The 15,210-nt window shown below is 51.5% G+C and overlaps 2 protein-coding genes across 4 annotated transcripts in view; both read right to left on the bottom strand.

Annotated features, from left to right (window-relative positions):
- LOC138752907 (dedicator of cytokinesis protein 5-like) overlaps positions 1-9,373 on the bottom strand; it is a 158,296-nt gene extending 148,923 nt beyond the window's left edge. The window contains 1 exon segment of the mRNA XM_069915516.1: positions 9,053-9,373. The gene's annotated coding sequence lies outside the window, so the exon portion shown is untranslated.
- A 2,271-nt stretch (positions 9,374-11,644) lies between these two features.
- Positions 11,645-15,210, bottom strand: part of LOC138753980 (inositol polyphosphate-5-phosphatase A-like) — a 48,800-nt gene continuing 45,234 nt past the window's right edge. For all 3 annotated transcript variants that reach the window (XM_069917650.1, XM_069917649.1, XM_069917651.1), the window contains one exon: positions 11,645-14,133. The gene's annotated coding sequence lies outside the window, so the exon portion shown is untranslated. The remainder of the gene's footprint in view (positions 14,134-15,210) is intronic.

The following is a 15,210-nucleotide window of genomic DNA, read 5'->3' as shown; positions in this document are numbered from 1 at the left end:
GGGATTAGACAGTCCCAGGCATGGGGTTCCTGCCTCAGGACCATTCTTCTCCTGCCCACTGTGTTGGGTACTGGGAGGTGGACCTCCCACCTGGAGGGGTCACAGGGCAGGCTCAACACACACCTCACCGGTGAGGGCATGCTCAAACATTTCCTGCCCAATGCCCTCCCTCCCCCTTCCTTAACTTGCCATAGGCACTGTCTCACCGCAATCTCCAGACCATAAGACAAAGGAGCAGAAATAGGCCATACAGCCTATTGAGTCTGCCCCGCCATTTAATCATGAGCCGCTCCATTTCCCCACAGTCCCAATGCCCATCCTTCTCCCCATAACCTTTGCCCTGGCTAATCAAGAACCTATCAATCTCTGCCTTAAATATACCCAACCACAACCGCCTGTGGCAACAAATTCCAGATTTACCACCCTCTGGCTGAAGAAATTCTTCCACATCTCTGTTCTAAACAGATGCCCTTCAGTCCTGAAGTTGTTCCCTCTTGACTCTCTCACCACGGGAAACAACCTTCCTACATCTACTCTATCCACACCTTTCAACATTCAAAATGTTTCAATGAGATTCCCCCCCCCCCCCCCCCGCCTCATTCTCCTAAATTCCTATAAGTGCAGGCCAAGAGCTGCCAAGCGCCCCTTTTCATTCTCAGAATCATCTCCAACGTCAGCACATCCTTTCTTAAAGGAGGAGCCCAAAACTTCCCACAATACTCCAAGTGAGGTCTCACCAGGGCCTTATAAAGCCTCAACATCACATCCCAGCTCTTATATTGTATTCCTCTTGAAATGAATGCCAGCATTGCATTCGCCTTCTTCCCCACCGACTGAACCTGCAAGTTTACCTTCAGGTTGTCCCACTCGAGGACCCCCAGTTTCCCTTTGCATCTGGGTATTTTCAATTTTATCCCCATCTGGAAAACAGTCTGCTTGTTCATTCTTCTACCAAAGTGCATGACCGGACACTTCCCGATGGACCAATCCCCACCCCAAACTCAACCCTCTAAACATGCCTTTTGAGTAACATTCACCCATGTCGGTCACTGGGGTGAAGTCGGGGTGGATCACGTTGAGTGGGAGGTGGGGGGTGGAGGTCTGAGTGGCCCACTCCCTCCTGCTTTCAGCTGGTTTGTGGTTGGATCCCCACAGCAGAGATTTGAGGACAGCTCTTCCACCTCCAACATTAACCCTGTTTCGCTCCCCACAGATGCTGCCCGTATGCTGCACCATCAGAGAGGCTGCTGATCTACTCATCTACAACATTACATCACAATTAGCATAGCGGTTAGCACACTGCTGTTACAGTGCCAGCGATCAGGCTTGAATCCCACGCTGTCTGTAAGGAGTACTCCCTGTGTCTGAGTGGGTTTCCCCGGGGTCTCCAGTTTCCTCCCACCATTCGAACCATACTGGGGGTTGTAGGGGGTTAATTGGGTGGCAGGGCCTGTTACTGTGCTGTATGTCTTTAAAAAAAGACTCAAAACACACCCAGAGCGACAACTAAAAACCACTGTAAACACATGGCAGCAAAGCTGCGAGAAGCAGGAATCACGACTGCCTCTCTATTACACATCAAATTAAAACATGATTTTCACCACCGACCACCCACGCGATCCCCTGGGGGGGGGGGGGGGGGCGGCCATTCACTGAACTCGGCCACCGTCCCCTTGGACACCGCATGGGCCCAGATGTAACCCCGAAAGAGGGGCAGCTCGCCCCACCCCCCTTGACCCACGAGTAGCCAGTTTGGCCAAACCCAGCCCCACAAGAAGATCCCATCAGCCCAACCCCCTCCCCCACCCCGGCACCGAGCGGCCGTCGATCAGAAGTGCAGCCAGAATTTCAGGACTAGCCCCTTCAGGTAAATAACCCAGTTCTCGCATGGTTGATCGTGGGATCTTGCTGTGCATGGGTTGCACAATAGGCACCTTCTGCACAGGGTCCCCACTGAAACTGATCACTGCTACACTGGATTCACTCCAGCTCAACAGATGAAACCACTATTGGGTATGTAAAAGACATGACATTTCCCGGTTGACCCTGTCCTCACTGGCCGGCTCGTGACTCCTCCCCTTTCTCCCAATAAAGGCTGTCATGGCATAAGCCTGCCCCCAGTTTGAGTCTGGGTCAGTGTGAGCAACCAACACAGGGGATGCTGTCCATCTCTTGCTAATAAAAGCCTTCAGTTTCCAATAACTTCAGTCTTTGTGTAATTGATTGTGCAACAATTTTATTAGCAAGATTTTGTTTTCCTCAGAACATGGACAAATAATTGAAGTTGGATCTATAAGAAATTGGTGTCACCAATAAAACAGCGATTTCCAAGCAGTGTAGCAATTGGGGTAGCACCGACTATGGTCCAGACTCCAGAGGGGTCAAGACTGAACTCCCTTTCTGCACAAGCCTGCAGCTTAAGCACTCACAGTCCAAACTTGCCTCCCCCGTCTCACTTGAGACATTTACAGATGGTGAAACTTCCTTGCCCAGTTGTGTAACAGATGGCCAGATTGTAGAGGGCCAACGGCAGGAACCTGCAGCTCTGCCTACTCCCCTCCCCTCCCCCCCCCAGGTTCTGCTGTTTCTTCTCGACTCCCAGCATCACCTGATGGCGCTGGGACAGTCTACCAAGCACAGCATGGGGGCACGTCAGCAAACTGTCCAGGGTGCCTGGTGTCTACGGGCAATACCCCAGCACCGTCTGCAATCAGGTGGTGCAGTGAGGGAGATGTCACGCTGGTCAATGCTTTATGTGGCAGTCAAAGACCTGCTTGTGGTCATCAAAGACCATCCTGTGGCTGTCAAAGGTCCTCCTGTCCTCCTCTGTAGGTTACTTTGCCATTGAGGGCGAGTGGGTACAAAAAACTCCAGGAAGAGTTGATGGGAATGTGAGGCAGAATGGGGAGTAAGAGGAGAATTTGTCAGAGTGGTCCGAAAGATGGCAAAGACCATGAGCCCTTGTACGAGATCTATAACATGAGATCCCACTGATTCTGTGGGATGGGGAATGTCCCCCATGGAATATTGCATCTGATCCTGGTTCCACCACTCACGCCCAGTGCCCCATTTATCTCCAAAACGCTGTGTATTGAGATGTGGGGGGGGGGGGGGAGGGTGGGGGGAAACCTCCACGGAGTCAGTGCCGGAGGTCAAGATTGAACCCTGGACCAGAAAGCAAGTGATGAGGCATCATCGCCCCTTGTGACTGACATGGAGGTAGAACTAGAGTCAACAGGAACTTGTAGAAAAGGGGAATTGTGGAACTCGCCAAGCAGCAGCCTGAGCCGTCCCAGGGAGAGAGTGGGGGTTGGGGGGCAGCGTCCTTATAGAACTGTGTGAACTAGCACACACATGCACACTCTGCTCACACACATATACACACAAACAACTAACACACAACACTGCTCACACTCATACACAAACAACTTACACACACACATCGCTCACACACATACAACTCGCACACATACACACACTGCTCGTGCACACACATACACCACTCACACACATATACACACAAAATTGCTTGGACATACATGTACACATGCACATAAAATCGCTCGCACACACACTCAAAACCACTTGCGCACACACACAATTGCTCTTGCACACATACACAAACACTCACAAGCCCAACAGCTAATAATCGCATACTGATGCATGCAGAAACCACTCACACATACGCACATAACCCCTCGCACCAAATCATTTGCACATGGACGAACGGTCACACACACACTCACAACTGCTCAGACACAACCACACATGAAACTGCTCATGCCCACGTACACGTACAAACACTCACAAAACCACACACCTGGACATAAGTGCTCACATACACTTGCGCAGAAAGTGCTGGGTTTCCTGCTTACATGACACCTCTCAGTGGAGGAGTGGGAAACTGTGTACCTCCCACACAGACTCCACTGTGGTCCTCTTCTCACCGTTGAGAAACTCCGATAATACTTTTGAAATTCTGCTTCCCTTCCTGGCACTCAGGACTGTGACACACTTGGCACAGTGGGCCTGCTCCACATACACGTGTGACAGTAGGCACACTGTAGAGAAAGGCTAACACACTCATGGAAATGTACAGCGTAGACAAGCCTTTCAGCTTCCTCTGCTAGCCCTTGTACCCATCTGCACTCATCTCATTGTCCATAAAATTCCTCACCTTGCTGATTCACATCACAAGATATTGTCTAGGAGCAGAAGTCGGCCCATCAGCCCATCGAGTCCGCTCCACCGTTCTAATCATCCCACCTGGCTTTCTCCCCATAAGCCTTGATGCCTTGACTAATCAAATACCTGTCAACCACTGCCTTAATTAAATGCACCCAATGACCTCGCTTCCGCAGCTGCCCGCAGCAACAAGTTCCACAGACTCTGGCTAAAGAAATTTTTCCACACCAGTTTTAAATTGACACCCTCTTATCCTGAAAGAGATAAGAAACGTTCTTGCCACATCTATTCTGTCCAGGCCTTTCAGCCTTCAAAATGAGGTCTCTATGATGTCCCCCCTCATCCTTCTGTACTCCAATAAATCCAGTCCAAGAGCCAATAATTGTTCCTCACATACTAACCATTTAATTCCTGGTATCATTCTAATAAATCTTCTCTTAACCCTCTCCAACGCCTGCACGTCTTTTCTCAAATAAGTGCCTAAACTGTACCCAGTTCTCCCAGTGAGGTCTAACCTGTACCCTATAGAGTCTCAACATCACATCCCTGCTCTTGCATGCCATTTCTCTCAAAATGAATGCCTTTCCCTCTGATGCTGCCAGAGTTTCTCCTCCACCAGATTCCTCAGTGGGCAGAATTCTTCCTCAGATACCTGCTAAATGCTTTCCCTTTCATCTGAACGCCTGCCTTTGGATACCTCTGGAAGTGGGATAACTTTCCAACTACCTTTCGCATCCTTGCCATCCCTCGCCCTTTTGAATCTCAGAGCACGCATGGCACGGGATGAGTGGAAAGAAAATGTTTGATAACCACCATATTAACCCTTCGGGCGTTGCCAAGCCATGCGAACCCCAGACACGGCCATATGCCATAGGCCGTCTTTCAACACGATGAAAGGTGATTGTGGATCGGACAGTGGATCCAAGTCACCCACTGACTGGAACCTGCTCATATGCCTATTTAACATGACTTGCCCGACTGCACGAGGTGGTGCAAAAGTTTTGGACATCATGGAGTCACACAGCTCAGAAACAGACCCTTCAGCCCGACACATTCAAACTGACCCATTTACATCAATCCAATATTTATCCCATTTTATTCTCCTCGCATTCTCATCATCTTCCCCCACCTCGATTCCAGTGCTCACCCACACCCCAAGGCAAACAATTAACTAACAACTCACACAACTTGGGACACAGGATATAACCGGAGCAGCCCAGTGGGGAGGGGGAACCAATGTGGTCACAGGGAGAATGGGCAACTCCAAATAGACAGCACCTGAGGCCAGGATTGAACCCGGGACCCTGGAGTCGAGAGGCAGCGACTACCAGTTTCACCACTATGCTACCTGAATGGGTTGCATCTTTCAGGGGGTGTTCACAGCAGTGGCATTATTAGAGTTGGTGTCAACCCCCCTCCCCTCCCCCATCCCAATGGACCTCCTGCTGTACCAGACAATACAGAATTGTTAGTAATGTCCTCTGTACAAATGTTACTCGTAGATTGTAAATCCTGTAGATAATTGAATGTCACGGCAATAGTAGTGAGATAAACAACCAGCAAAATTAAAATCACACCTTTAAATTACAATATCATACACACAGCCTAAATGTATTTAAATTGTTTCATGGGGTTAAAGTGAAAATTCAGTAAGAAAACAACAGAATTTGAAATAAAAATGTTTAAGAACTATGTCAAACTTATGTGGATTTTAGCATTCCCAACTTTATTGTTACATTATTAGTAACTGAAGTCTTTTTTTGATTTTTCTCCTTCTTTTCCTTTAATTACTACTTCGTTCTCAAAAAAAGTTCCTGATATCAGTTCACAAATACCAATGACCACAATATTGTAGCTAAACCATCAGAAAATTTGACAAAAGCAGTTGACGATAAAAACTCCAGCAACGAAAACAACAGCGTGTGCAGACGAAACCACGTGATTTGAAGTGTCATTGTCATCGGGTCATAATGACAACTTTGTCCGGAGCGCAGTAGAAGGTTCAAAAAGTAAATGAACATCAAGCTTTAGCCTTGTAGTACATCGATAACATGTAACTGGGCTTACAAAAAATACTTCTGTTATTATAACTAATGATGGGGATATTTTTTATAAAAATAATAAATTTCTGCTGAAACACTGCACGAAAATGTTACAGTCATTTTAGCGTCAGCCCCTATGATGGTGTCACCCAGTGTGGTCCACACCCCACTAGTGACACCAGTGGGGTTCACATCCCAGCATCAATGAAAGCTGCACTGGCTACATTTTCTCTCTCAGCTTGCAAAACTTCATACACACATATGTAGATAAAGTTTTTAATATTGTAAATAAGATTTCACTCCAGTTCTTGAGATGGCGGGAAGATGCTTGAGGAGTTGAGTTGGGAAATCTCAAGCAGCCATTCTCAACGGGGACCACAGGCATGTTTACGGAAACGTCTTTTCACCTCGCGCCACATAAACATTTTTCATATTTTTGTACAGTTCATAGGAGTAAGGCACGGGAGAAAGCAAAACCTGACAGTTTCTCAGGGAAGGGGGCCCATCAACTTGGAGGAGAATCCCAGGGAGGCCAGAGCCATAAAAAGTTTGAGAGTGGCTGGTCCAGAGACACTCAGCAGCGAGGAAGCAAAACAACTTGGAAGCACCTGCATGGACCAAGCTGGGTGATGATTGCTGACCAGGTCAAGTCAGAAAACCCTAGACCTCTCCTCAACAATCTAGCTTTTGCTCATTCAATTCTGTGAGGGGTTGGGAGAATGGTGGGAGAGGGGATGCTGAGACCCAGCTTCACACTGAGACAGACTCACAGGCAGTGATCTCCTGCTCTTGCCTGCCTCTCATCCCCTCCTCTCCCTCTCTCCTGCCTGCTCCCCCCTCTCCTTGCCCTTGCCCTCTCCCCGCTCTCTCCCTCCCCTCCCTGCTCCCTCTCCTCACCTGCTCCATCACCCTTTCCCTGCTCTCTTCCTCTCCCCATGCTCTCTCTCCTCTCTCCCTCACCCTTTTCCTCCCTCTCCCTTCCTTGCTCCCTCTCCCTGCCCACTCTCTCACCTTTTCCCTCTCTTTTCCCCTTCCTGCTCCCTTGCCCTCTCCCTCTCCTCATTCTACATTTCTGTAAAGACGTTTGCAGAAAAGGATGAGCTTGGGGTGAGTCCAGTGTGCCTCACTGTGTGCCAGTGTGCCAAAGGGGAGTGACCCTTTCGCATTTGGTTCCATGGCTGTAGGATGGAAGGTTTCCAGGAATTGTAACAAACAGGTCCAAGTTAACCAGTTGCAGAATCACACTCGTCCAGCAGGGACAAATGGCCCTTCAGCCCATTGAGTCACTGCCCCCATTCATTTTAATCTTCTGATATTCTCCTGAACTTGCTCTAAATTCGAACTCCCAGTACAGGGGAGGGGGTGCTTACTGTAACAAAATATATCCAAACCCACCCTTCACTGGGATGTGGAGGGAAACCAAAGCAGCCTGAAGTAGCCAGGTGTTACAGCGAGAACGTGCAAACTCCACACTGGCAGCGTGAGGTCAGGATCGAACCAGACACTGGTGCTGAGAGGCAGAGGGTCTACCAGATAACTCGCAGACAACTCACGGCTAGAGATAGCAAAGGTGTTTGATGCTTACAAGTTGATGGGAATTGGCCAACTAAACATCAGTTGGGGCAAACACTGGACAAGCGGTGCGGAAGGAGGGTTACTGGGTGTTCCCTGGGGCAGCATATATTCATTGGGTGTTCTCAGTGGTGGGCAGATATCTGCTTGGTGCTCCCGGGCGTAGGTGGACATTTGCCAGGAGTTCTTTGAAATATGTGGATAGTTACTCGATGTTCTTGAGGCAGGCAGGCATTTAGTGGGTGTTCCTGGGTATTTACCAAGAGTTTCTGGGGGTGGGTGGGTAATTACCAGGAGTCCAAGAGTTCCTGGGGCAGGCAATTATTTACTGGGAGCTCCCTTGGTCAGGCGGGTATTTACTGGGTGTTCTGGAGGATGTGTGGATATTTACCAGTTATTTACCGCATTCCCAGGGGTGGGCAGGTATTTAACTAGTGTTCCAGGGGAAGTGTGGATATTTCCCAGGAGCTCGGGAGCGGGTGGATATTTACCAGGAGTTGGTAGGTATTTACTGGGTGATCCTGGGAGCAGGAAAGTATTTACTGGTAGCGGGCGAGTATTTACCAGGAGAGGGAGGGTATTTATTGAGAGCTCTCAGGGGTGGGTGAGTATATTGCGGAAGTGGGTGGGTATTTACTGGGAGTTCCCGAGAGCAGGCGAGTATTTACCAGGAGCAGAGGGGTACTTACCGGGAGTGGGTGAGTATTTAACTAGAGCTTCCGGGGCTGGGCGAGTATTTACTGGGAACGGGAGGGTATTTACCAGAAGTTCCCGGGAGCAGGTGGCTCTTTACCGGGAGAGAGCGGGTATTTACCAGGTGATCCCAGGAATGGGCGGGTATTTACAGGGAATGGGCCGTTATTTGCCGGGAGTGGGTGTGTATTTACTGAGAGTTCATGGGAGTAGGCGGGTATTTACCGGTTGATCCCGGGGCTAGGCGGGTTTTTAACCAGGAGAGGGCGGGTGTTTACTGGGAGTTTCAGGGGGCGATTGTGTGTTTACCGGGGGGGCGGGCGGGTATTTACCAGGTGATTCCCGGGTGCGGACGGGTATTTACCGGGTAATACGGGGGGCGGACGGGTATTTACCGCGAGTTCCCGGGTCGGGACCTTTGGGAAGTACCGGGACTCTCGTTGCCGGCACCACCGATGAAAGGGACCGGCTGGCAGAGAGTTCCAGGCTGCGGGAAGTGGGAGAGAGAGAGAGAGAGTCCAGCGCGCAAAGTTCCTGCGCTCGCCCCCTGCTCCACTCACCGACCCCGTACTTGTCCCGGCGGCTGGGCATCCAACGGGTCATGGCTCGCCCGGCCCGGCCAGCCGGCGTGTGGGCTCGCTCAGCGCCCGCTCCGCTGCCCCTCCGCGCCGCTGCTGCTTTGCGCCATGTTGAGCGGGGGGCGGAGAGAGCGAGCCTTGCTCATTGCAACTTCTAGCCCCTCCCGGCGGCCGAGCTCTCCCGGGGCGAGGGTGATGTAATGTCTACTTGCTCATCTCACGCTGCCGGCTTCACTCTCTCCCCTCCGACCGAGCAAAAGTTAGGAACCACGCTTGGCTCAGTGGCGGGGCTGGAAGGTCTCTTCTCACCCGCCAACCCTAACCCCGCCTCGCTCACTCCGGGGTGGGTGGGAGGGGGGGGGGGGGGGAAAACAGGTGGGTTGAAGCGCTCGGCACCAATCTCAAACCACAGGTAGCCAGAATTCCGAATAAAAAAGGACTGGGGATCGGAGCGAACGGTACAGAGGGAATCTTTCCCCTGGAAAGGAGGTTGGAATCTGGGACCCTCCGGGATGATTATGGAAGGGTGCCGGACACAAACTTGGTGCAGAAACTCAGCCGGCCACGCAGCATCGAACATTACAGCACAGAAAATTGGCCCTTTGGCCCTTCTAGTCTGTGCCCAACTATTATTCTGCCTGGTCCCGCGGACCTGGACCTAGTCCATACCCCTTCCCGTCCAAATTCTTCTTCAGTGCCCGCATTCACCACTTCAGCTCGTTCCGCACCCCCACCCACTCCGTGAAGAAGTTCCCCCTAAACTTTTTCCTTTTCACACTTGATCCATGACCTCTGGTTTTTATCTCAGTGGGAAAAAAGCCCCTCTACATTTACTCTGTCTGTCCCCCCTCATAAATTTAAATTTCTCCATCAAATCTCCCTTCAATTCTTCTATGCTCCAGGGAATAAAGTCCTAACCCGTTGAGCTTTCCCTGAAGTCCGGGCAACATTCCAATAAATCTTTTCTACACTCTTTCCCAATCTTATTGATACCTTTCCTGTAGTTTGCTGACCAAAAGTGCACACAAGACTCCAAATGTGGCCTCACCAATGTCTATACAACTTTACAACACTCCTAATCCTGATTTATGAAGGGCAATGTGCCACAAGTGTTTGGGGTCTGAATCCTATGGAAACTACTGAGTTTCTCCAGCACTTATGGGAATCGCAGCTCAACCCCAGCGACTGCCGACTTTCTTATTCAACTTTTATAAGATGGGTGGGGTTTTCAGGTTTTATTGGCAGAGCTGGCGATAAGGAGGGGAGGATCTTTTTTTATTGCCGGGAAGTGGGAGGGTGTTTGGGAATGGGACGGAGGGGTGGCTGGGAACCGGTGTCCGGTCCCAGTCCAGCGTCCCCAAGAGTCCGGCTCGCCATTGGCACGCTCCCAAACCCTGCTTCCTTGAAGCACACCTCCCAACCCAGGTTCTACCCCTCACCTGCACGCCCGGGGTCATTTACAGCGAATCCGCGTGCCTTCAGGAAGGAACATGGAGCAAACTCACACGAGGAGATTGTACAACCCCTCCCACCCACTCCCTCCGGACAGAGGGGCGGATTCCAACCCGGGTCGCTGCTCTAATTACAGGGCAGAACCACCTTCGCTCTGGCGGGACAACATTGGTCAATTGGCGGGCGGTCAGAATTCTCGCCTGGCTCCGGAGAGAAGCAGGAACGGTTTCGGTCCCCCCGAGGCTTTGATCGGGGCCGGCCGGCCGGGGAATGGGTTTGGGCTGCCTGCGGAACGTCAAGTTCATCACTCAAGGGGTTGATGAGGATCGAAGCTGAAAGGCGAGCCCTGAGGGTCGCTTTAAGAAGGCACCATAAAGGACCCTCTTCTCAGAATCGCGGTGGCATCTCAGTGGAAATATAAATGGTTTAAAAATAGGGGAAAATTAGAGAAAGCGGGTCATTGTCCTTTTTGGAAACCCCCAGCACCCAGGCCATGCCCTCTTCACTCTGCTGCCATGGGGAGACGAGCACGCTGACCAGGGTTCAGATTTACAGGACACTCCCCACAGCCGAGATTTCCTTTATCCTGCGGGCGAAGCAGAATTTACCACTCACTGGTGGTGCAACTAAAACTGTCCACGGCGACTGGAGACACTCCCCCCCCCCCCCCCCCCCACTTTCTTGCACTATTTTTAGTTATTTTTGGAAGGTGGTTTGTGCAAAGTCGCGCAACGACCAATTCGATGACCTCAATTCTGATGGCAGAGGGGAAGAAGCTGTCCTTGTGCTCTGGTAGCCGGAGGGGAGGGGGGGAGACACTTGCTTTCTTAAGCAGTTGGGTTTAGGGTTTCTGTTGACCTTGGAGGAGCCAAAACAAGAAGGTAGGGCCAGTCCTAGGAAATCTACCCACCGCCCCTCGACCTCACGCCCGAAACGTTACCTTTGCTCCCTGGTCCGCTGTTGTTTGGGTTCAATCCTGGTGTCTGCGGACTTGCGTGTTTCACTCCTTCCTTTACTGACCGACAGTTCTTGGCCAGGGTGGGGTGGTGGGGTGGGTAGGGTCGGAGATCCCAGGGATTGAGCAACTCGTTTGACAAAAGATCATTCTGCAAAACATAGACCTTCGTTCACATTTTTAATACATGAAGATAGAAAATCGGTAGAGTTGACGCATTGGTACCAACATTGCTACAGTAATGTAAACCCAGTGCGTGGTGAGACTGATCACCCTGCTCTCAACTCCTGACGACGTCTGGGGCCCTGGACAGCAGACATCAGTTCCCCTTATAATCCCAGGGCACAGTGTGGTCAACCCCCCGCCCCACATAGATCGGCAGGAACCTGGATCTGAAATCTGAGCTCTGTCCGCACCGGGAAGCCTGGCTGGACACGCGGTGGGAGGGTCCTGTCGGCCACCCCAGGGCGCCGCGACCAGCGGGGATCTCCCAGTGGCTGCCTATTTCCATTCCCCTTGCTGACGTTGTCTGTCCGTGGCCCCGTGCCCTGCCAGACTGAGACCACCCGCAAATTGGAGGAGCAACACCTCATCTTCCCAACCCGATGGCATTAACATCGACTTCTCCAGTTTCTGCTAAACCTCCATCTCCTTTCACAGAGCCAAAATCAATTCTCACCTCGCATCTTTACCACACCCTTTATCTGGACCTCCCTCCCCCCCACTTCTCTCCCCAGGCCTTTATACTTGTCTATAGCCCATGAATGCGGCCTGGCCAGCTCCTACTGTAATCCCTCTTGGGGGAAGGGTCAGCAACAGAGCCACCTTGCATGGATGTACTGCTACTGCAAATGGCTGGACTGATGACGTCGTCAACCCGCCACCCCTCTTTCCATGATCCCCTCGGGGCAGGGAGTGACGGCCGCTCAGGCCTTCGGGGCTGCTCGTCAGCCCCAATGGCTCAGTATGCGGCAGAGCAACGGCCGTCTTCCCTCCCCGTGATCCCCCATGTAGCTGGAACTCTTCTGGGAATGGAGATGGGAGAGGGGCGAGTGAAGGAGGAAGGGGAGTGGAGAGGAGAATGGAGGAAGAGGAATGGAGGGGCAAATGAAGGAGTGAGCAGGGAATGGAGGGGCGAGGGTATTTGAAGCTGAAGAGGACTTGGAGGCTGTTCCATGACCCCCCCCCACCCCCCCCTGATCCAGGCCACTTGATTATTCCAGTGCAGAACCCTGTTGACAGGGAATGATCATCAAACTTGCCACCAGTCTCAACTCCAACCTCTCCATCGGCCAGTGAGATCTTCCCCTTCCTCTGTGGGGAACGTCTCCCCAGTGATCCTTGGTTGGCATTAATCCGCCCCGTAGTGACAGCACAGTTCATTACTTTCCACGATGTGCGCTGGAACAACCAGGAGATATTGCCCAAGGAACGTCTGCAAAGGTGCCCACAGCCAACCTTTCTGGACTGGATTTCCCAGGGTTTTCAGTGCAGATAGAAGAGGCAGGTTGGACACACACACTTGGGGTTCAGAGGTACGGTTAGCATAACATTGTAACAGACCCAGTGATTAGTACTGGAGTTCGAATCCGACGCTGTAAGGAGTTTGTATGTTCTCCCACTGTCTGAGTGAGTTTCCTCCAGGGACTCCACTTGCCTCCCGTTGTTCAAAAACATAACGGGGGTTGTAGATCAATTGGGTGTAATTGGGCAGCATGGGCTCGAGGGCCACAAGGGCCTGTTACCGGGCTGTAGGTCTAAATTATTGGTACTAAATGGAGACCCACGGGTGTATTTAAGGCAGAGATTGATAGTTTATTGATTAGCCAGGGCACCAAAGGTTGTGGGGAGAAGGCCGGGCAGTGGGGACGAGTGGGAAATGGATCAGGTCATGATTGAATGGTGGGGCAGACTCGATGGGCTGAATAGCCTATTTCTGCTCCTATGGAAAGCCAAATGCTCTTAAGCTACATGGAGGCCAAGTGGGTAGTACCGCCTACCAGTTGAGCAAGCTGTGTGGTGAGAGTCATCGCATTCTTGCTGCTCCCCCAGGACGATACTGGAACTGTCAAACTGCACAATTTCACCAGTGAGGTCTGGCCAGTGGACTGAAGTTCAGTGGGGTTGGGGGCAGGTCCATCCACCACTTCCTGCTCATTGGATTTGCCTCTCCCTCCTCATCCCCTTTTCAAGGCTGCTGTCTAACGCAGGGTCGATGTTACCACGGTGCCACCAACCCCCAGACCCCTTAACTGTGCCCACAGTTCCCCCTCCCCTCCTTCCTCTCGGATGCTCACCAGCTTCTTGTATCATTCCAAAAGAATGGTGAACCTGGGCTTTATACGGGTTCAGTGCCCAAGGGCAGTTGTCTCCTACAGATGTCGACTCCCACCCCTTGTTCCACATGTACAAAATCCAAAAAATGTTGAAGGATTTCTGTTGTGTTTTGGGAAGTGTCTGGAGGAATCCCTCCTGGACATTGCATCACCTGGAGGTAATCCTTCAGAGTCAGAACGTGGACGTGAGCAGTTACAAATCGAAAAATTCAACAGTGTGACCTGGCGGATGGTTGGTCTGAGTTCAGGCCTGCTCAACGTTCTGCTGGCAGCGACTCCCACTGGCCAAGCATGGCATCGCGGCCGAACTCCCTTGTCGCCTGCAAAAGAGAAGGCAGAAGAGCCACTGGAAACATGGGGGCGGGCGGAGACACCTCGAAGTGTGTGTGTATGGTGGAGTGTATATGGGTGGGTGTGTGTGTATGGGGGTGTGTGTGTGTGTGTGTGTTCGTTTGTTCCAAATTGTGCCGCGGTGAGACATTGGAAGGATGGGGAGATGCGACATCAATGGAATGCGAGGTTTCCAGAGGGACATAGCCAACAAAATGTTCAACGATGGGGAAGATGGAAAGGGAAATGCAAAAAGAACGTGAAATGGGATAGCATAGAAACACCCCCTGCAGCCCACAATGCAAAGCCACATTGAACTAAATCTCCACTGCCTGCACATGATCCACGTCTCCTCATTCCTCCATATTCACGTGTCCGTCCAAATGTTCCAATCGAATCTGCTTCCGTTACTACTTCTAACCGCCCGTTCCGGGCTCCATGGTTGAAGTAAAAACATGATGCTGGAGAAACTCAGCAGGTCAAACAGTGTCCTTTATCTTCTCTTTGGCTTGGCTTCGTGGATGAAGATTTATGGAGGGGTAATGTCCACGTCAGCTGCAGGCTTGTTTGTGGCTGACAAGTCCGATGCGGGACAGGCAGACACGGTTGCAGCGGTTGCAAGGGAAAATTGGTTGGTTGGGGTTGGGTTTTTCCTCCTTTGTCTTTTGTCAGTGAGGTGGGCTCTGCGGTCTTCTTCAAAGGAGGTTGCTGCCCGCTGAACTGTGAGGCACCAAGATGCACGGTTGGAGGCGATATCAGCCCACTGGCGGTGGTCAATGTGGCAGGCACCAAGAGATTTCTTTAGGCAGTCCAGCATGCTAGCGAGTTTGTGAGCATCTTTTGAGGGGGAGGGGGAGGACGTGGAGGGGGAGGACGTGGAAATGTCCTCGGGCCTGCGCAAAGGAGCTTTTCGGTGGAGTGCAGTGTGCACAGTACTGGCCCCACACTTTACACCCATGGCTTGTGTGCCGTGGCCAAGCAAGCTGGGACATGGCAGCGAGGTCCTTGGGTCGTAGGTTTTATATCGGAGTGGTCTTCTCCTATGCAGGTTTCTTACCCAGGCTGGA

Source organism: Narcine bancroftii, chromosome 2 (genome assembly GCF_036971445.1).
Source record: "Narcine bancroftii isolate sNarBan1 chromosome 2, sNarBan1.hap1, whole genome shotgun sequence".
Taxonomy (NCBI): Eukaryota; Metazoa; Chordata; class Chondrichthyes; order Torpediniformes; family Narcinidae; genus Narcine; species Narcine bancroftii.
Note: the sequence above shows the minus strand (reverse complement) of the source record. Positions and strands in the feature narration are given on the sequence as shown.